We start from the raw sequence: 21,772 nt of genomic DNA, 5'->3' as shown, positions 1-21,772 counted from the left end.
AGTATACAAGGGTCACTAGGAGCATTATGTATAGTAAACAAGGGTCAATATGTGCAATATGTATAGTATGCAAGGGTCACTATGTGCATTATGTATAGTATACAAGGGTGACTATGAGCATTATGTATAGTATACAAGGGACACTATGAGCATTATGTATAGTATACAAGGGTCGCTATGAGCATTATGTATAGTATACAAGGGTCACTATGAGCATTATGTATAGTATACAAGGGTCACTATGAGCATTATGTATCGTATACAAGGGTCACTATGTGCATTATGTATAGTATACAGGGGTCACTATGAGCATTATGTATAGTATACAAGGGTCACTAGGAGCATTATGTATAGTATACAAGGGTCACTATGAGCATTATGTATAGCATACAAGGGTCACTATGAGCATTATGTATAGTATACAAGGGTCACTATGCGCATTATGTATAGCATACAAGGGTCACTATGCACATTATGTATCGTATACAAGGGTCACTATGCACATTATGTATAGTATACAAGGGTCACTATGAGCATTATTTATAGTATACAAGGGTCACTATGAGCATTATGTATAGCATACAAGGGTAACTGTGAGCATTATGTATAGTATACAAGGGTCACTAGGAGCATTATGTATAGTATACAAGGGACACTACGCACATTATGTATAGTATAAAAGGGTCACTATGAGCATTATGTATAGTATACAAGGGTCACTAGGAGCATTATGTATAGTATACAGGGGTCACTATGAGCATTATGTATAGTATACAAGGGTCACTATGAGCATTATGTATAGTATACAAGGGTCACTATGAGCATTATTTATAGTATACAAGGGTCACTATGAGCATTATGTATAGTATACAAGGGTCACTGTGCATTATATATAGTATACAAGGGTCACTATGTGCATAATGTATAGTATACATGGGTCACTATGGGCATTATGTATAGTATACAAGAGTCACTGAGCATTATGTATAGTATACAAGGGTCACTATTAGCATTATGTATAGTATACATGGGTCACTAGGAGCATTATGTATAGTATACAAGGGTCACTATGAGCATTATGTATAGTATACATGGGTCACTTTGAGCATTATGTATAGTATACAGGGGTCACTATGAGCATTATGTATAGTATACAAGGGTCACTTTGAGCATTATGTATAGTATACAAGGGTCACTATGAGCATTATGTATAGTATACATGGGTCACTAGGAGCATTATGTATAGTATACAAGGGTCAATATGTGCAATATGTATAGTATGCAAGGGTCACTATGTGCATTATGTATAGTATACAAGGGTGACTATGAGCATTATGTATAGTATACAAGGGACACTATGAGCATTATGTATAGTATACAAGGGTCGCTATGAGCATTATGTATAGTATACAAGGGTCACTAGGAGCATTATGTATAGTAAACAAGGGTCAATATGTGCAATATGTATAGTATGCAAGGGTCACTATGTGCATTATGTATAGTATACAAGGGTGACTATGAGCATTATGTATAGTATACAAGGGACACTATGAGCATTATGTATAGTATACAAGGGTCGCTATGAGCATTATGTATAGTATACAAGGGTCACTATGAGCATTATGTATAGTATACATGGGTCACTAGGAGCATTATGTATAGTATACAAGGGTCAATATGTGCAATATGTATAGTATGCAAGGGTCACTATGTGCATTATGTATAGTATACAAGGGTGACTATGAGCATTATGTATAGTATACAAGGGACACTATGAGCATTATGTATAGTATACAAGGGTCACTATGAGCATTATGTATAGTATACAGGGGTCACTATGAGCATTATGTATAGTATACAAGGGTCACTTTGAGCATTATGTATAGTATACAAGGGTCACTATGAGCATTATGTATAGTATACATGGTTCACTAGGAGCATTATGTATAGTATACAAGCGTCAATATGTGCAATATGTATAGTATGCAAGGGTCACTATGTGCATTATGTATAGTATACAAGGGTGACTATGAGCATTATGTATAGTATACAAGGGACACTATGAGCATTATGTATAGTATACAAGGGTCGCTATGAGCATTATGTATAGTATACAAGGGTCACTAGGAGCATTATGTATAATATACAAGGGACACTATGCATATTATGTATAGTAGACAAGGGTCACTAGGAGCATTATGTATAGTATACAAGGGTCACTATGAGCATTATGTATAGTAGACAAGGGTCACTATGAGCATTATGTATAGTAGACAAGGGTCACTATGAGCATTATGTATAGTATACAAGGGTCACTATGAGCATTATGTATAGTATACAAGGGTCACTATGCACATTATGTATAGTATACAAGGGTCACTATGTGCATTATGTATAGTATACAAGGGACACTATGAGCATTACGTATAGTATATAAGGGTCACTATGAGCATTATGTATGGTATACAGGGGTCACTAGGAGCATTATGTATAGTATACAAGGGTCACTATGTGCATTATGTATAGTATACAAGGGACACTATGAGCATTATGTACAGTATACAAGGGTCACTGAGCATTACGTATAGTATACATGGGTCACTAGGAGCATTATGTATAGTATACAAGGGTCACTATGTGCATTATGTATAGTATACAAGGGTCACTAGGAGCATTATGTATAGTAGACATAAGGGTCACTATGAGCATTATGCATAGTATACAAGGGTCACTGAGCATTATGTATAGTATACAAGGGTCAATGAGCATTATGTATAGTATACAAGGGTCACTATGTGCATTATGTATAGAATACAAGGGTCACTATGTGCATTATGTATAGTATACAAGGGTCACTATGAGCATTATGTATAGTATACATGGGTCACTAGGAGCATTATGTATAGTATACAAGGGTCACTATGTGCATTATGTATAGTATACAAGGGTCACTATGTGCATTATGTATAGTATACAAGGGTCACTGTGAGCATTATGAATAGTATACAAGGGTCACTATGAGCATTATGTATAGTATACAAGGGTCACTATGAGCATTATGTATAGTATACAAGGGTCACTTTGAGCATTATGTATAGTATACAAGGGTCACTATGAGCATTATGTATAGTATACAGGGGTCACTATGAGCATTATGTATAGTATACAAGTGTCACTATGAGCATTATGTATAGTATACAAGGGTCACTAGGAGCATTATGTACAGTATACAGGGGTCACTATGAGCATTATGTATAGTATACAGGGGTCACTATGAGCATTATGTATAGCATACAAGGGTCACTATGAGCATTATGTATAGTATACAAGGGTCACTGTGAGCATTATGTATAGTATACAAGGGTCACTATGAGCATTATGTATAGTATACAAGGGTCGCTATGAGCATTATGTATAGTATACAGGGGTCACTATGAGCATTATGTATAGTATACAAGGGTCACTATGAGCATTATGTATAGTATACAAGGGTCACTAGGAGCATTATGTATAGTATACAAGGGACACTATGCATATTATGTATAGTAGACAAGGGTCACTAGGAGCATTATGTATAGTATACAAGGGACACTATGCATATTATGTATAGTATACAAGGGTCACTGTGAGCATTATGTATAGTATATAAGGGTCACTATGAGCATTATGTATAGTATACAAGGGTGACTATGAGCATTATGTATAGTATACAAGGGTCACTGTGAGCATTATCTATAGTATATAAGGGACACTCTGAGCATTATGTATAGTATACAAGGGTCACTATGAGCATTATGTATAGTATACAAGGGTCACCATGAGCATTATGTATAGTATACACAATGTATCGCCCTAGCCAAATATTTGTTTGGTTTGTTTCAATGGGTCCGGTATGATATGCCGGCGGTCGGAATCCCAGCGGTTGAAATACCGACATCAGAATCCCGACCGCCGCAATGTCGACAAGGGGGGCCGTGGATCGCCGCCCCCCCCCCCCCCCTTGTGGGCTCACTGCGCTCACCACGCAGCGGGCTCCGTGCCTCGCTGCGCTCAGCACACTAGAGGGACAAAGTGCCGGCATTGCAGCAGTTGGGATTACGGCGTCAGTATTTCTACCGCCGGGATTCTGACCGTATCCCATTTCAGTCGTTACCAAGATCAGCCCCACTAGTGCACGCAGGGGGGGCAGCCAGTATGACACATTCCATTAGAATAGGGTCACTTTGGGAAACCTCCCCAGAAATCCTGCATTTGCCACTAGGGATAGCCGTCGACCATCGATGGTTAAAAAAAAAAATCATTGTTGATTTATGGTTAATACTTTTGCCGAGCAAAGTCCAGACTTCCATGAAACCCCATCTCTCAACTACTGATTGGCCCACAGGCCAGTCAGTGAAAGAACAGGAATAACCATTGGGTTGTGTAACCATCGATGGAAATTTATTGTATATTATGCAACCACTGAAGGACGCATGACCTTTCTCCATCAATGGTAAGCATGCCGATGGCCATCCCTACCTGGCGCGCCCTGTACCCTCCTAATACATGCACCTGATACACAACTGATTTAGATCTTATTGTGGTTTAATAACGACTGAACCATTTATATGCAGGAACCCATGACCTCAGTACTGTGAGGCAGCAATGCTAACCATTACATGCACTGTGCTGCCCATACCATATGGGGTAGGACTAATCGCAGACTATATATTGCATGTGCAGCTATGATAATGTATATAGCTTATGTCCAGTTAGATAGCAGGTAGAGCCCAGCAAAGGTTGAATAAGGAACCACTCGACGCGTTTCACCTTTGTTACTATGATATACTGGTCTTCATCAGAGACATCACCAAGACATGGCACAGAATAGGTAGATACTGCCCTGATTAATATATAATGTATATAGCTTATGTGCAGTCAGATAGCAGGTAGAGCCCAGCAAAGGTAGAATAAGGAACCACTCGACGCGTTTCACCTTTGTTACTATGATATACTGGTCTTCATCAGAGACATCACTAAGACATTGGCACAGAAGAGTTAGATACTGCCCTGATTAATATATTAACACAGAAGAGATAGATATTACCCTGATTAATATATAACGTGTATAGCTTATGTGCAGTCAGATAGCAGCTAGAGCCCAGCAGAGGTAGAAATAAGGAACCACACGACGCGTTTCACCTTTCTTACTATGATATACTGGTCTTCATCAGAGACATCACTAAGACATTGGCACAGAAGAGTTAGCTACTGCCCTGATTAATATATCAACACAGAAGCGATAGATACTGCCCTGATTAATATATAATGTATATAGCTTATGTCCGGTTAGATAGCAGGTAAAGGCCAACAGAGGTAGAAATAAGGAACCACCCAACGCGTTTCACCTTTCTTACTATGATATACTGGTCTTCATCAGAGACATCACAAAGACATGGCACAGAAGAGTTAGCTACTGCCCTGATTAATATATTAACACAGAAGAGATAGATACTGCCCTGATTAATATATACTGTGTATAGCTTATGTGCAGTAAGATAGCAGCTAGAGCCTAGCAGAGGTAGAAATAAGGAACCACACGACGCGTTTCACCTTTCTTACTATGATATACTGGTCTTCATCAGAGACATCACTAAGACATTGGCACAGAAGAGTTAGCTACTGCCCTGATTAATATATTAACACTGAAGCGTTAGATATTACCCTGATTAATATATAATGTATATAGCTTATGTCTGGTCAGATAGCAGGTAGAGGCCAGCAGAGGTAGAAATAAGGAACCACCTGATGCGTTCAACCTTTCTTACTATGATATACTGGTCTTCATCAGAGACATCACTAAGACATGGCACAGAAGAGATAGATACTGCCCTTATTAATATATAATGTGTATAGCTTATGTCCGGTCAGATAGCAGGTAGAGCCCAGCAGAGGTAGAAATAAGGAACCAACCGACGCGTTTCACCTTTTTTACTATGATATACTGGTCTTCATCAGAGACATCACTAAGACATGGCACAGAAGATTTAGATACTGCCCTGATTAATATATAATGTATATAGTTTATGTCCGGTCAGATAGCAGGTAGAGGCCAGCAGAGGTAGAAATAAGGAACCAACTGACGCGTTTAACCTTTCTTACTATGATATACTGGTCTTCATCAGAGACATCACTAATACATTGGAACAGAAGAGTTAGCTACTGCCCTGGTTAATATATTAACACAGAAGAGTTAGATACTGCCCTGGTTAATATATAATGTGTATAGCTTATGTGCAATCAGATAGCAGGTAGAGCCCAGCAGAGGTAGAAATAAGGAACCACATGACGCGTTTCACCTTTCTTACTATGATATACTGGTCTTCATCAGAGACATCACTAGGACATGGCACAGAAGAGTTAGCTACTGCCCTGATTAATATATAATGTATATAGCTTATGTGTAGAGACAGGATTATATGCATTTGCATATTTTGCCCATTCTCACTGGTTATTTCATATTTTACCTAAAATTTAGTACTGGTGCATATTTTAGGCCCTGCCCCCTTCCCACCCGCGAGTCACAGCACTGCTTTGCCCTGCTGCTGCTGGCCAGGTAGTGGTAGAGTGTGCAGGCTGGGGCAATATGTGCGCAGTGTGGGGAACCTTGGATGTACGCTATGTCTGACACTGCTCTAGGCTGCCAATCCATGTTGATAAAAGTCAGTTGGGATGGATGCCATTAGCAAGCTCCTGAACCTTTGCCTGCCCCTGGCCTGGGACTTTACACCAAGAGACAGACATCTGCAGCAGAGGAGGTGGGCAGAAGGGTTGTGACATCACGCGGCGCAGAGGAAATGCCATGTCACAGTGAGTATGCGGCGCAGGGAGGAAGCCTTCCACTGCGCCGCCCTCACACGCTATGCTGACATTTGATCCATCGGCGCTGGAGATGAGGCTCCGTGTAGTTGATGCAAGAAGAGCTTTGGACGCTGCAGTATGCTGTAGCAGCCAGGAAGAAAAAAAACCCTGTGTACAGCACTAGACATCTGCAGATGCTGTGGGCCTATTTTTGAGGTTTATTTGCAACTAATTGTATGCTTATTTTTAAATAAATAAGTTCAAAATTACTTTTTTTATTATTTAATGTAGCATATTTTAACACTTTTCATGCATATTTTAAGTATTTTTCATGCATATTTGCATGCATATTTCAAGCTTTTTATGTTGCATATAATCCTGTCTCTACTTATGTGCAATCAGATAGCAGGTAGAGCCCAGCGTTTCACCTTTCCTACTATGATATACTGGTCTTCATCAGAGACATCACTAGGACATGGCACAGAAGAGTTAGCTACTGCCCTGATAAATATATAATGTATATAGCTTATGTGCAGTCAGATAGCAGCTAGTGCCCAGCAAAGGTAGAATAAGGAACCACCCGACGCGTTTCACCTTTCTTACTATTATATACTGGTCTTCATCAGAGACATAACTAAGACATGGCACAAAAGAGTTAGATACTGCCCTGATTAATATATTAGGGTAACAAATGAATATATCATTTTATTAAGAAATCAAATCGTATTTATTAATTACATTACGCTGCAATATTAAATTGGGCTCAATAATAATGTATCTGATGGGGGGAGGGGTCTAAAAATCCTTACTGCAGAGATTCTCAGATGCGGTCCTCAGGGTTCCCTATTGGTCTGGGATTTACAGATATCCCTGGCACAGCCCAGATGGTGACTAATTCAGGTCACCTGTGGCCAAGCATGGAAATACTTAAAATCTGATCACTTAGGGTTCCTTGTGGACTGTGTTTGGGAAGCTTTGGGTTATTGTATGATGTGGTCAGGGGGTACAGGGCCCACAGCTGGTACGGACGGGGTGGCAGTGTGGTGTTGGAGTGGCAGTGTGGGTACGGGGGATTAGTGTGGGGTTGGGGGGGGGGGGCAGTAGGTTGTGGTTCTGCCCGGGGTGCTGAGAAGCCTCGCTCCGGTCCTGGGCATGTGTGGCACTGCAGAATATACTTGGCACACTGGACATGACTGATAACAGAACCACAGACGCGATGAATGCTGCTCTTTGCCCGAAGATTCCTTCTCTGCGTCCGATAGCACATATTATATTACAGACGTGCCAGAGTGTTATCATTGTGACAGGAGAGAACAGCTTATGTGTTCCACATAATCCCTGATAAGGGCGATAAGACGTATAAGATACGATGTGAGTAATGGGAAGGATCTGTCCTCCGGTGACACGGCATCAGCCGCTCACATCACCAAGCCCAACAGCCCAATATGCCTGGAAATGGTGACCTATGACCTAATAATTGCATCCCCAGTATAGTCACATATGAAGAATATACAGCTACGAGGCGTACAATGGGACTGATTCAGCATCAGGGCAAGGCCGTCTAGCGTGTGAAGTCCATCCGTACGATGCAGTCGCAGCCTCTGGTTTCTAGTAATATTGGCTACGGTCCTCCCAAGCCCAATACCTCTGAACTAGGACACATCCAACTCACACCTAACTCTCTGCACATGTTACATCTGCCCCCCTGCAGTGCATCATGGTGTTACTCAGGTGGTCAGTTACTGGCTGCTTCTGCATGTAGCCCACACATGCTGGGCAGCTGTATTCTTACACTGCAATGTAGCTATGAGCTAGGACACTCCCCTCCCACACCTGACTCTCTCCACATGTTACATCTGCCCCCTGCAGCGCAGCATGGTGTTACCCAAGTGCTCAGTTACTGGTTCTCTTTTACTCTCTGCGCTTATATAATGGTGATTTTCAAGCGTGCTGACATGAAAGAATCCACACAAAAACAAATTTCATTGGAAAAGCTTCAATATTTATAAAATATACGGTACTTGTTTCCTAGCACGGCGCCCACTAAGCAAATAGCTTAGTGGGCTATTCTGCGTAGGAAAATCTCACTGCGTACCGTGTATAGCGCTGTGCGATGCGTGTGATGAAATGCGATGTCCATATTAAGTGCACAGGAGTACAGGAGTCATTGTACAAGCACCCATGCCACGAGATGTGATGGGTGCTTACAATTAGATGTGATGGTATGAGATGTGATGTGTGCATAGTATGAGATGTGATGGGTGCTTCCAATTGTAAGCACCTGCACATATGCCATTGTGTAGCATCAACCCCAGTATCAACGTCACCCGGAATCGTGGCAAGCGCAGCGAGCACCACGAGGGGCGGCAGAAAAGGTCGGAGGACGCGTTCCGCCGCCGCTCGCCACGTTTCGGTGTGGCCTGGATAGTGCTGGTGTTTTAGGAACACATTCACACCTGCACATTAATACAGCTGACACAGTAATGACGATGTCACGTAACGGCTGAACACTTCCACTCGGGAATTGGCTAGACCTATCACGGGGGCGCGGAGTCTAGCCGTGCCGGGGGTTTTCTGCCAGTGACCCCTCCAATTGGGATTTGGGCTTTTGCGGCACCCGACACGTCGGTCGCGGCCCCCCGGATAGGTTTCCCTTGGTGAGTGTAGTGCTTGGTGAATAAGGACGTGGTCGTCTAGCCGGGTCGGAACCAGATGGTCAATGCGGTACAGTGGAGTGTAGCGAAGAGTGGTCTGGGACAAGCCGGGTCGGTTACTTTGGTACACACGGTGGCGGGGGTTTGGCAAACGGAAGGTCAGAGTCAAGCCGGGTCGATACACAGGGATTCACGTTCGAGGTACACAGGGATTGAGCAGAAGAGTAGTCAGGGAGCAGCACGGGTCAGAGTTCAGTAGACAAAGTTAACAACGCTAGAGCAGGCTAATGTGAACCTATACTCAGGCAGTGGTTCACCTGTCAGGGACTTCCTTTTATCCCTGCAGGTGATTCCTGAATTTCCTGCCTGTGCCTTTAAGTTTGTGAGCGCGCGGCGCGCGCGCCCCTAGTGAGCGCGCGCCCGCCGGGCCGGAAGACGCAAGGCTGGGGATCTCGTCGGCGCTGCTGCCTGTTGCCCGCTGCCGGAGGAGTGCGGTCTGACACAGCCGCTTTGCCCGCAGCTCCTCGGATCCCCCGCCGGTTGTTGGTCCCCTGCTGCCGCCCGTACCACACACGCCCCCGGACCCGGTAAGTCGCGCCCCCGGTCCCGGAGGCTGTGACATTACCCCCTCCTCTAGGGGTGGGCACCGAACACCCTAAAAACGGCTTGGTGGGGTACTTGCGGTGGAATTCTTGAAGTAGCCGAGGGGCGTGGATTTCTGAGGATCTGACCCAGGAGCGCTCCTCTGGGCCGAACCCTTTCCAGTCAACCAGGAATTGGAGTTCCCCTCTGGATATCCTGGAATTCAGAATCTGGTTAACCTCATATTCCTCATGGCTCTCTACCACAATGGGTGATTGCAGTTGTCTAGCCTTGGAGAATTTGTTAAGGACTAGAGGCTTGAGGAGAGAGACATGAAAGACATTGGGTACTCTAAGAGACTTGGGAAGTTTGAGTCTTACAGCCACCGGATTGATTATTTGGAGGATGCTGAACGGGCCAATGAATCTTTGAGCGAGTTTCATAGAAGGCACTTTGAGGCGTAGATGTCTAGTGGAGAGCCAAACTCTGTCTCCAGGTTTGAACTGAGCAGCCCTCCTTCTCTTGAAGTTGGCAAACCGTCTGTAACGGTCTGAAGCCCTCCTAAGATTCTTCTTTACTGACCCCCAGATGTCCTGGAAGTTCTTAACTGTATGTTGAACTGCTGGAAGCTTGCCTTCCGCTTGAGAAAAGAATTCTGGAAGGTTAGGATGGAATCCGTTCTGGATAAAAAATGGGGAGTGACCCGAGGATTCGTGAAATAGATTATTGTGTGCAAATTCGGCCCAAGGAAGTAAGTGTAGCCAGTCGTCTTGGTTAGCCGAAACATAAACCCTTAAAAACTTCTCCAACTCCTGATTTACCCTCTCGGTCTGACCGTTACTCTGAGGATGATAGGCTGAAGAGAAGTTGAGTTTGATGTTAAATGAGGCACATAAGGATCGCCAAAACTTGGAGGTAAACTGCACTCCTCTGTCTGATACAATACTGCGAGGGAAACCATGAAGGCGAAAGATCTCTTTGACAAAGACTTGGGCTAGTTTGGGAGCTGATGGGAGACCCTTTAATGGAATAAAGTGAGCTGCCTTGGAAAATCTATCCACCACCACCCAGATGGTGTTGTAACCACAACTGGGAGGTAATTCCGATATAAAATCCATCGAGATATCTTCCCAGGGGTGATTTGGGATGGACAGAGGATGAAGTAACCCAGCTGGCGATTGAGTAGAAGATTTATGTTGAGCACACGTGCTGCAAGCTGCGACAAAACTCTTGACGTCCGACCTTATGGAAGGCCACCAGTAATTCCGGCAGATGATCTCCAGAGTCTTAGTAAACCCTGCATGGCCGGAAAAGCGAGAAGAATGAAACCAGCGCAAGAGACTGGTTCTTGATCTGGAAGGTACAAATGTTTTACCCAAAGGAATCTTGATTCTCCTGGAGGATGCAATAAAACACGAAGACTTCAGGATGGGTTTAGGTTCATTCAATTCCTCGGAAGAGGCTGGTCCATGGGCCCGAGAGAGGGCATCGGCCTTAATATTCCTGTCCCCTGGTCGGTAGGTTAGAACAAGGTTGAAACAGTCGAAGAATAACGACCACCTTGCTTGACGGTAATTGAGGCAGTGTGCCGTTTTAAGATACAATAGATTCTTATGATCTGTGTAGACCGTCACAGGAAACTTTGCTCCTTCTAAGATGTGCCGCCATTCTTGTAATGCCAGTTTAATGGCTAATAGTTCTTTGTCACCCACCGCATAGTTGCGTTCCGCTGGTTGGAATTTCTTAGAAAAAAAACCGCAGGAATACCACTTATTGGTCTCATCCTTTTGGGAAAGGACTGCTCCAACACCTACTGATGAGGCATCCACTTCCAAAAAAAAAGGTTTGTCGGGATCAGGGCGCCTCAGGATGGGGGCGGACACAAAGAGTTGTTTAAGGAGCAGGAAGGCTTGCTTGGCCTCCTCTGACCATTCTTTGGTATTCTCACCCTTGCGGGTGAGCTTGGTGATCGGTGCCACCACAGAAGAGTAACCCTTAATAAACTGCCTGTAAAAATTACAAAATCCCAAAAATCGTTGAATGGCCTTCAATCCCACTGGTTTGGGCCAGTCGGCTATTGCGGACAATTTCTGTGGATCCATACGTAACTCGGAACTTGTAACAATGAATCCCAAAAAGGGCATCTCCGGCTGTTCAAAAAAGCACTTCTCTAATTTACAATACAGCTGGTATCTACGAAGGCGGGACAACACTTCGCAGACATGGTCTCGATGGGTTTGAATATTCTCTGAAAAGATTAATATGTCGTCGAGATAGACAACCACGAATTTGTTCAATAGATCTTGGAAGACTGAGTTCATGAATCTCTGAAACACTGCTGGGGAATTGCTTAACCCAAACGGCATCACCAGGTACTCGAAATGACCGTCTCGTGTATTGAAGGCCGTTTTCCATTCATCTCCCTGTTTAATTCGAATTAGATTGTAGGCCCCCCGGAGGTCCAGTTTGGTGAAGACTTGTGCTCCCTTGATCCTATCAAAAAGTTTGGATATTAGGGGGAGAGGGAAGCGATCCTTCACGGTAATAGCATTTAGACCCCTGTAATCGATGCAAGGTCTAAGACCCCCGTCCTTCTTCTTGACAAAGAATAGGCCTGCACCCGCCGGAGACTTGGACTCTCGAATGAAGCCTCGCTCTAAGTTATCTTTGATATAGTCGGACACTGCTTGTGATTCGACCAGAGATAATGGAAATACTCGACCCCGAGGGGGCGTTTTCCCCGGAATTAACTCGATCGCACAATCCCACTCCCTGTGGGCTGGCAGTCTTTCTGCCTTCTTTTTACTGAAAACATCTGCGAAGGACCGGTACGGGCCCGGAAGGTTGACCTCAGACTCTGGTTCAGTAGACGAGAAGGGACACTGAAGACGTTCGATCTTGGGTATACACCTTCCATGGCACTCGTCTCCCCACGCTAATATTTGGGGATTCTTCCAATCAAGGATGGGGGAATGTGACTGTAGCCAGGGCAACCCCAAGATGATCGGGTTCTCGGCGGAAGGAAGGACAAAGAAAGAAATGGATTCCTGATGTAGGGCTCCTATTCTCAGGACCACCGACTTGGTACAGGAGTGTATACTGGAAAGCGGCAACCAGTTACCATCCACTCCCACGATGTGTAACGGATTGGCTAAGTCTTGGCATGGCACTCCCAGCTCCCTAGCTGTTTGAGCAGTGATAAAGTTGCCATCCGCCCCCGAATCTAGGAAAGCCCTGAGAGTCTTGGTGGAATCTAGTCCCTGAAGAAAGACTTCAATGGTGAATCCAGCTGCCGAGACTCGAGGAGGGGTATGTAAGATGGTACCTAAGCTGACCCCCTTGCAATCAGTTAGGCTCTGTCGTTTCCCGGACGTCTAGGACAGTTGGAGAGAAGGTGCCCAGATTCTCCACAATACAGGCACAGACGGTTCCTGAACCTCCGTTCTCTTTCCGAAGCTGGAAGACGGGACTTCCCAATCTGCATAGGTTCCTCTACATCTTGGCTGGTAGCCCCAACCGGAGCCGAGGAGGCGCCGGGCCCTGGAGGAATGAACCGGGGAGCCAATTTAAAACTGAATCTGCGGGACTGTTCCTTCTCTCTCTCTCTCTCTCGGTGACGTAGATCTATGCGGGTACACAGGGATACTAGATCATCTAAGGAGGAAGCCACCTCACGAGATGCCAACTCATCTTTGATCCTGTCGGAGAGGCCCTGGGTGAAGGTGGCTATTAAGGCCTCTTCATTCCACCCCAACTCGGAGGCTAGGGTCCGGAACTGGACCGTATACTGGCCCACCGTCTGGGTCCCTTGTCTCAGACGCAGAATTGCCGACGCAGAGGAAGTCACCCGACCTGGTTCATCGAAAACTTTACGAAATTCAGTGATGAAGTTGTCGCATTGGTTGACAATGGCATGGTTCTTCTCCCAGAGTGGGGAGGCCCAGGACAGAGCTTGACCTGTCAATAGGGACATGATATAGGCCACCTTGGTCCTTTCAGACGGAAAAGAGGCTGCTTGGATCTCAAATTGGATTAGACACTGGTTCAAAAACCCTCGACATTCCTTCGGATTGCCGTCGAACTTGGCCGGGTTCGGAATGCGAAGGGAAGGTGCACCTACTACGACTGCTGGAGGCAGGGGTGCCGGTGGTGGTAGTGGCGGTACTTCTACACGCTGCATCAGGGTTTGCAGACACTGCATAATTTGCGCCTGATCCTGCTCCTGTTTCTCCACTCTGGTTAGGAGATGCTCCAGGAGTTCTTTTGGAGACGGGCCACTTGGTTGGTCCATATTCAATTGGGCCTGAGTATTCTGTCACGTAACGGCTGAACACTTCCACTCGGGAATTGGCTAGACCTATCACGGGGGCGCGGAGTCTAGCCGTGCCGGGGGTTTTCTGCCAGTGACCCCTCCAATTGGGATTTGGGCTTTTGCGGCACCCGACACGTCGGTCGCGGCCCCCCGGATAGGTTTCCCTTGGTGAGTGTAGTGCTTGGTGAATAAGGACGTGGTCGTCTAGCCGGGTCGGAACCAGATGGTCAATGCGGTACAGTGGAGTGTAGCGAAGAGTGGTCTGGGACAAGCCGGGTCGGTTACTTTGGTACACACGGTGGCGGGGGTTTGGCAAACGGAAGGTCAGAGTCAAGCCGGGTCGATACACAGGGATTCACGTTCGAGGTACACAGGGATTGAGCAGAAGAGTAGTCAGGGAGCAGCACGGGTCAGAGTTCAGTAGACAAAGTTAACAACGCTAGAGCAGGCTAATGTGAACCTATACTCAGGCAGTGGTTCACCTGTCAGGGACTTCCTTTTATCCCTGCAGGTGATTCCTGAATTTCCTGCCTGTGCCTTTAAGTTTGGGAGCGCGCGGCGCGCGCGCCCCTAGTGAGCGCGCGCCCGCCGGGCCGGAAGACGCAAGGCTGGGGATCTCGTCGGCGCTGCTGCCTGTTGCCCGCTGCCGGAGGAGTGCGGTCTGACACAGCCGCTTTGCCCGCAGCTCCTCGGATCCCCCGCCGGTTGTTGGTCCCCTGCTGCCGCCCGTACCACACACGCCCCCGGACCCGGTAAGTCGCGCCCCCGGTCCCGGAGGCTGTGACAGACGACATGTGTTAACTAATAACTAATTTACTTAAATAATTTGATTAATGAGCATAAATAATTAAGAACATTAAAATCAGAAACACTAATGATTAAAGAACAAGAAGAACAAGAAGAATAAAAAGAACAGGAATAATTAAATGAAAACATGATTAATTGTCCTTTGGAAGGAGCTTCAGGGCCACAATGATGCAGAGGAAAGGGTCCTCAGCTCCCAAAGTTTTGCGCCACATGGACTCCGTTAGGTATGACTGGAGCTCATGCCGCACAGTGCCTCTTTGGCGCTTATTCCGCCACTTGCATGCGCCCCAAAGTCGTTCCAAGTTTTGGGTGTGGACCCCTGTAGCCGGATCAATAAAACTGAACTGGTGGTTCACAGGGAAATGCTGGTAACCAGCAGTGGTGTAGCTTTGTTTGGGGCGCCCCCCCGCCGTTAATGGGGGGGGCGCCCCCCCTCTACCCCTCCCCCCCCCCCGGCTGCCCGTGCCCCCCATGCCCCCTCCCCCCATTGCCGCAGGCTTACCTGTCTGCGCGTCACGGCTCCCCTCCTTTCTTCAATTAATTCTATGCAGACGGACCACGATAAAATGGCCGCCCCCATACCACAGACAGTTTCAGAGAACAGTCTGCTTTATGGGGCGGCCATTTTATCGTGGTCCGTCTCCATAGCATTGATTGAAGCCAGGAGGGGAGCCGGGACGCGCGGACAGGTAAGCCTGCGGGGTATGGGGGGCGAGGGGATTACTATAGCACCGCAGCCCCCCCCCGGCGCCCCCATATGCACAGCGCCCCCCTGCGACCGCGGGGGCTGCGGTGCTATAGCTACGCCACTGGTAACCAGCCAGTTGAAATTCGGCAGTAGAATATGCCCTCCAGCAGTCTGTATATATTGTCGTGTCCGGCTCTATATTCTGCTGGATGGAGTCCACTAGCATTGTGGCATCACGTCTGGGCACCATTTGTAGAAAGCACTGGCCTGTCTCCCGGCATATCCCTCCGAAAATCACCACCAGCTCTGAGGTACGCTTCTTCTCACGACAGAATATCACCTCAGAGTGATTTCTGACAGGATCTGCCAGGGGGCGGGAATGACAGGGAGCGGGAACGGGAAAATCGAATCGCATCGCAAAGCATGCTACAACTATACGTAATGCGATGCGATTTCAGTACGTTTGCGTACGTGATAGATCTGGGCGCCGTGCTAGGAAACAAGTACCAAATATACACATACATAATATTTTGCAAAATACACATGGAAAATATATATGAAAAATAGATAAAAAAAAAAGTAAAAACAATACTGGCCCACGAATACAACAATAATTGCTACGAATAGCTGTGCTGTATGTTAAGCTAAGTAGGTGGATCCTAATATCAAAGTGCATTTAGCTTCTAAAATAGAGCAACATAATCTATACGTTTGTAATTGGTGCCGGTTTATCCACGGGGTGACAGGGGCGGTCGCCCTGGGACCCCCACACATCCGGGGCCCCCACACCGGCACTTCTGCGGTGATGGTGGATGGGTGGCAGGCAGTGGAGTCAGACAACGCGGGTTGGGCAAGGAGTCCCTGCGGCGGATGGAAAGTCAGCTGCAGGGTTCGGGCGTCAGATGGGAACTTTTAGCGCTACTAGTTCCCATCTGCCGCAGGGACCCTGCTGCTGACCTCCCATCCGCCGCAGAGACCCCGCTGCCTCCATGGCACTGCACGGACCCTGATGCAGCGCTGCATGGATCCTCACTGCCCAGGTATCGGGGGAGATGACCTGCCTCTGTCCTGGGGGGGGGGGGGCTGCAATTTCTGACTAACAATTTCTGACACTATATAGCATATACCAGGACTAAGGGTCTGCTCTCTATACTAGTTACCAGGACTAAGGTTCCGCTCTCTATACTAGTTACCAGGAGGACAAAGTTCCGCTCACTATATAGCATATACCAGGACTAAGGGTCCGCTCTCTATAGTAGTTACCAGGACTAAGGGTCCGCTCTCTATACTAGTTACCAGGAGGACAAAGCTCCGCTCACTATATAGCATATACCAGGACTAAGGGTCCGCTCTCTATAGTAGTTACCAGGACTAAGGGTCCGCTCTCTACACTAGTTACCAGGACTAAGGGTCCGCTCTCTATACTACTAACCAGGACTAAGGGTCTGCTCTCTATACTACTAACCAGGACTAAGGGTCTGCTCTCTATACTAGTTACCAGGACTAAGGGTCCGCTCTCTACACTAGTTACCAGGACTAAGGGTCTGCTCTCTATACGAGGTGCCAGGACTAAGGATCCACTCTCCATATTAGTTACCGGGACTAAGGGTCTGCTCTCTATACTAGTTACCAGGACTAAGGGTCTGCTCTCTATACGAGTGGCCAGGAGTAAGGATCCACTCTCCATACTAGTTACCAGGACTAAGGGTCTGCTCTCTATACGAGTGGCCAGGAGTAAGGATCCACTCTCCATATTAGTTACCGGGACTAAGGGTCTGCTCTCTATACTAGTTACCAGGACTATGGACCTGCTCTCTAAATTAGATACCAGGAGGACAAAGTTCTGCTCACTATATAGCATATACCAGGACTAAGGGTCTGCTCTCTATACTAGTTACCAGGACTAAGGGTCCGCTCTCTATAGTAGTTACCAGGACTAAGGGTCCGCTCTCTTCACTAGATACCAGGACTAAGGGTCCACTCTCTATACTAGTTACCAGGACTAAGGGTCCGCTCTCTATACTACTAACCAGGACTAAGGGTCTGCTCTCTATACTACTAACCAGGACCAAGGGTCTGCTCTCTATACTAGTTACCAGGAATAAGGGTCTGCTCTCTAAATTAGATACCATTAGGACAAAGTTCCGCTCACTATATAGCATATACCAGGACTAAGGGTCTGCTCTCTATACTAGTTACCAGGACTAAGGGTCCGCTCTCTATAGTAGTTACCAGGACTAAGGGTCCACTCTCTTCACTAGTTACTAGGACTAAGGGTCCTCTCTCTATACTAGTTACCAGGACTAAGGGTCCGCTCTCTATACTACTAACCAGGACTAAGGGTCTGCTCTCTATACTACTAACCAGGACTAAGGGTATGCTCTCTATACTAGTTACCAGGACTAAGGGTCTGCTCTCTATACGAGTGACCAGGAGTAAGGATCCACTCTCCATATTAGTTACCGGGACTAAGGGTCTGCTCTCTATACTAGTTACCAGGACTAAGGTTCCGCTCTCTATACTAGTTACCAGGAGGACAAAGTTCCGCTCACTATATAGCATATACCAGGACTAAGGGTCCGCTCTCTATAGTAGTTACCAGGACTAAGGGTCCGCTCTCTATACTAGTTACCAGGAGGACAAAGCTCCGCTCACTATATAGCATATACCAGGACTAAGGGTCCGCTCTCTATAGTAGTTACCAGGACTAAGGGTCCGCTCTCTACACTAGTTACCAGGACTAAGGGTCCGCTCTCTATACTACTAACCAGGACTAAGGGTCTGCTCTCTATACTACTAACCAGGACTAAGGGTCTGCTCTCTATACTAGTTACCAGGACTAAGGGTCCGCTCTCTACACTAGTTACCAGGACTAAGGGTCTGCTCTCTATACGAGGTGCCAGGACTTAGGATCCACTCTCCATATTAGTTACCGGGACTAAGGGTCTGCTCTCTATACTAGTTACCAGGACTAAGGGTCTGCTCTCTATACGAGTGGCCAGGAGTAAGGATCCACTCTCCATACTAGTTACCAGGACTAAGGGTCTGCTCTCTATACGAGTGGCCAGGAGTAAGGATCCACTCTCCATATTAGTTACCGGGACTAAGGGTCTGCTCTCTATACTAGTTACCAGGACTAAGGGCCTGCTCTCTAAATTAGATACCAGGAGGACAAAGTTCCGCTCACTATATAGCATATACCAGGACTAAGGGTCTGCTCTCTATACTAGTTACCAGGACTAAGGGTCCGCTCTCTATAGTAGTTACCAGGACTAAGGGTCCGCTCTCTTCACTAGTTACCAGGACTAAGGGTCCGCTCTCTATACTAGTTACCAGGACTAAGGGTCCGCTCTCTATACTACTAACCAGGACTAAGGGTCTGCTCTCTATACTACTAACCAGGACCAAGGGTCTGCTCTCTATACTAGTTACCAGGAATAAGGGTCTGCTCTCTAAATTAGATACCAGGAGGACAAAGTTCCGCTCACTATATAGCATATACCAGTACTAAGGGTCTGCTCTCTATACTAGTTACCAGGACTAAGGGTCCGCTCTCTATAGTAGTTACCAGGACTAAGGGTCCACTCTGTTCACTAGTTACTAGGACTAAGGGTCCGCTCTCTTTACTAGTTAGCAGGACTAAGGGTCCGCTCTCTATACTACTAACCAGGACTAAGGGTCTGCTCTCTATACTACTAACCAGGACTAAGGGTCTGCTCTCTATACTAGTTACCAGGACTAAGGGTTTGCTCTCTATACGAGTGACCAGGAGTAAGGACCCACTCTCAATATTAGTTACCGGGACTAAGGGTCTGCTCTCTATACTAGTTACCAGGACTAAGGGCCTGCTCTCTAAATTAGATACCAGGAGGACAAAGTTCCGCTCACTATATAGCATATTCCAGGACTAAGGGTCTGCTCTCTATACTAGTTACCAGAACTATGGGTCCGCTCTCTATACTAGTTACCAGGACTAAGGGTCCACTCTCTATAGTAGTGACCAGGACTAAGGGTCCGCTCTCTATACTAGTTACCAGGACTAAGGGTCCTCTCTCTATACTAGTTACCAGGACTATGGGTCCTCTCTCTATACTAGTTACCAGGACTAAGGGTCCGCTTTCTATACTAGTTTCCAGGACTAAGGGTCCGCTTTCTATACTAGTTACCAGAACTAAGGGTCCGCTCTCTATACTAGTTACCAGGACTATGGGTCCTCTCTCTATAGGAGTTACCAGGACTATGGGTCCTCTCTCTATATTAGTTACCAGAACTATGGGTCCTCTCTCTATACTAGTTACCAGAACTATGGGTCCTCTCTCTATGCTAGTTACCAGGACTATGGGTCCTCTCTCTATACTAGTTACCAGGACTTTGGGTCCTCTCTCTTCACTAGTTACCAGGACTAAGGGTCCTCTCTCTATACTAGTTACCAGGACTATGGGTCCTCTCTCTATGCTAGTTACCAGGACTAAGGGTCCTCTCTCTATACTAGTTACCAGGACTATGGGTCCTCTCTCTATACTAGTTACCAGGACTAAGGGTCCTCTCTCTATGCTAGTTACCAGAACTAAGGGTCCTCTCTCTATACTAGTTACCAGAACTATGGGTCCTCTCTCTATACTAGTTACCAGGACTATGGGTCCTCTCTCTATGCTAGTTACCAGGACTAAGGGTCCTCTCTCTATACTAGTTACCAGAACTATGGGTCCTCTCTCTATGCTAGTTACCAGTACTATGGGTCCGCTCTCTATACTAGTTACCAGGACTATGGGTCCTCTCTCTATACTAGTTACCAGGACCATGGGTCCTCTCTCTATACTAGTTACCAGGACCATGGGTCCTCTCTCTATACTAGTTACCAGGACCATGGGTCCTCTCTCTATACTAGTTACCAGGACTATGGGTCCTCTCTCTATACTAGTTACCAGAACTATGGGTCCTCTCTCTATACTAGTTACCAGGACTAAGGGTCCTCTCTCTATACTAGTTACCAGGACTATGGGTCCTCTCTCTATACTAGTTACCAGGACTATGGGTCCTCTCTCTATACTAGTTACCAGGACTATGGGTCCTCTCTCTATACTAGTTACTAGGACTATGGGTCCTCTCTCTATACTAGTTACCAGGACTATGGGTCCTCTCTCTATACTAGTTACCAGGACTATGGGTCCTCTCTCTATACTAGTTACCAGGACTATGGGTCCTCTCTCTATATTAGTTACCAGAACTATGGGTCCTCTCTCTATACTAGTTACCAGAACTATGGGTCCTCTCTCTATGCTAGTTACCAGGACTATGGGTCCTCTCTCTATACTAGTTACCAGGACTTTGGGTCCTCTCTCTTCACTAGTTACCAGGACTAAGGGTCCTCTCTCTATACTAGTTACCAGGACTATGGGTCCTCTCTCTATGCTAGTTACCAGGACTATGGGTCCTCTCTCTATACTAGTTACCAGGACTTTGGGTCCTCTCTCTATGCTAGTTACCAGGACTATGGGTCCTCTCTCTATGCTAGTTACCAGAACTAAGGGTCCTCTCTCTATACTAGTTACCAGGACTATGGGTCCTCTCTCTATACTAGTTACCAGGACTATGGGTCCTCTCTCTATGCTAGTTATCAGGACTATGGGTCCTCTCTCTATACTAGTTACCAGGACTATGGATCCTCTCTCTATACTAGTTACCAGGACTAAGGGTCCTCTCTCTATGCTAGTTACCAGAACTATGGGTCCTCTCTCTATACTAGTTACCAGGACTATGGGTCCTCTCTCTATACTAGTTACCAGGACCATGGGTCCTCTCTTTATACTAGTTACCAGGACTATGGGTCCTCTCTCTATACTAGTTACCAGGACTATGGGTCCTCTCTCTATACTAGTTACCAGAACT

This window comes from Crinia signifera, chromosome 9, assembly GCF_055691185.1.
Source record: "Crinia signifera chromosome 9, ASM5569118v1, whole genome shotgun sequence".
NCBI classification, from domain to species: Eukaryota; Metazoa; Chordata; class Amphibia; order Anura; family Myobatrachidae; genus Crinia; species Crinia signifera.
This window is presented reverse-complemented; position numbering follows the sequence as displayed.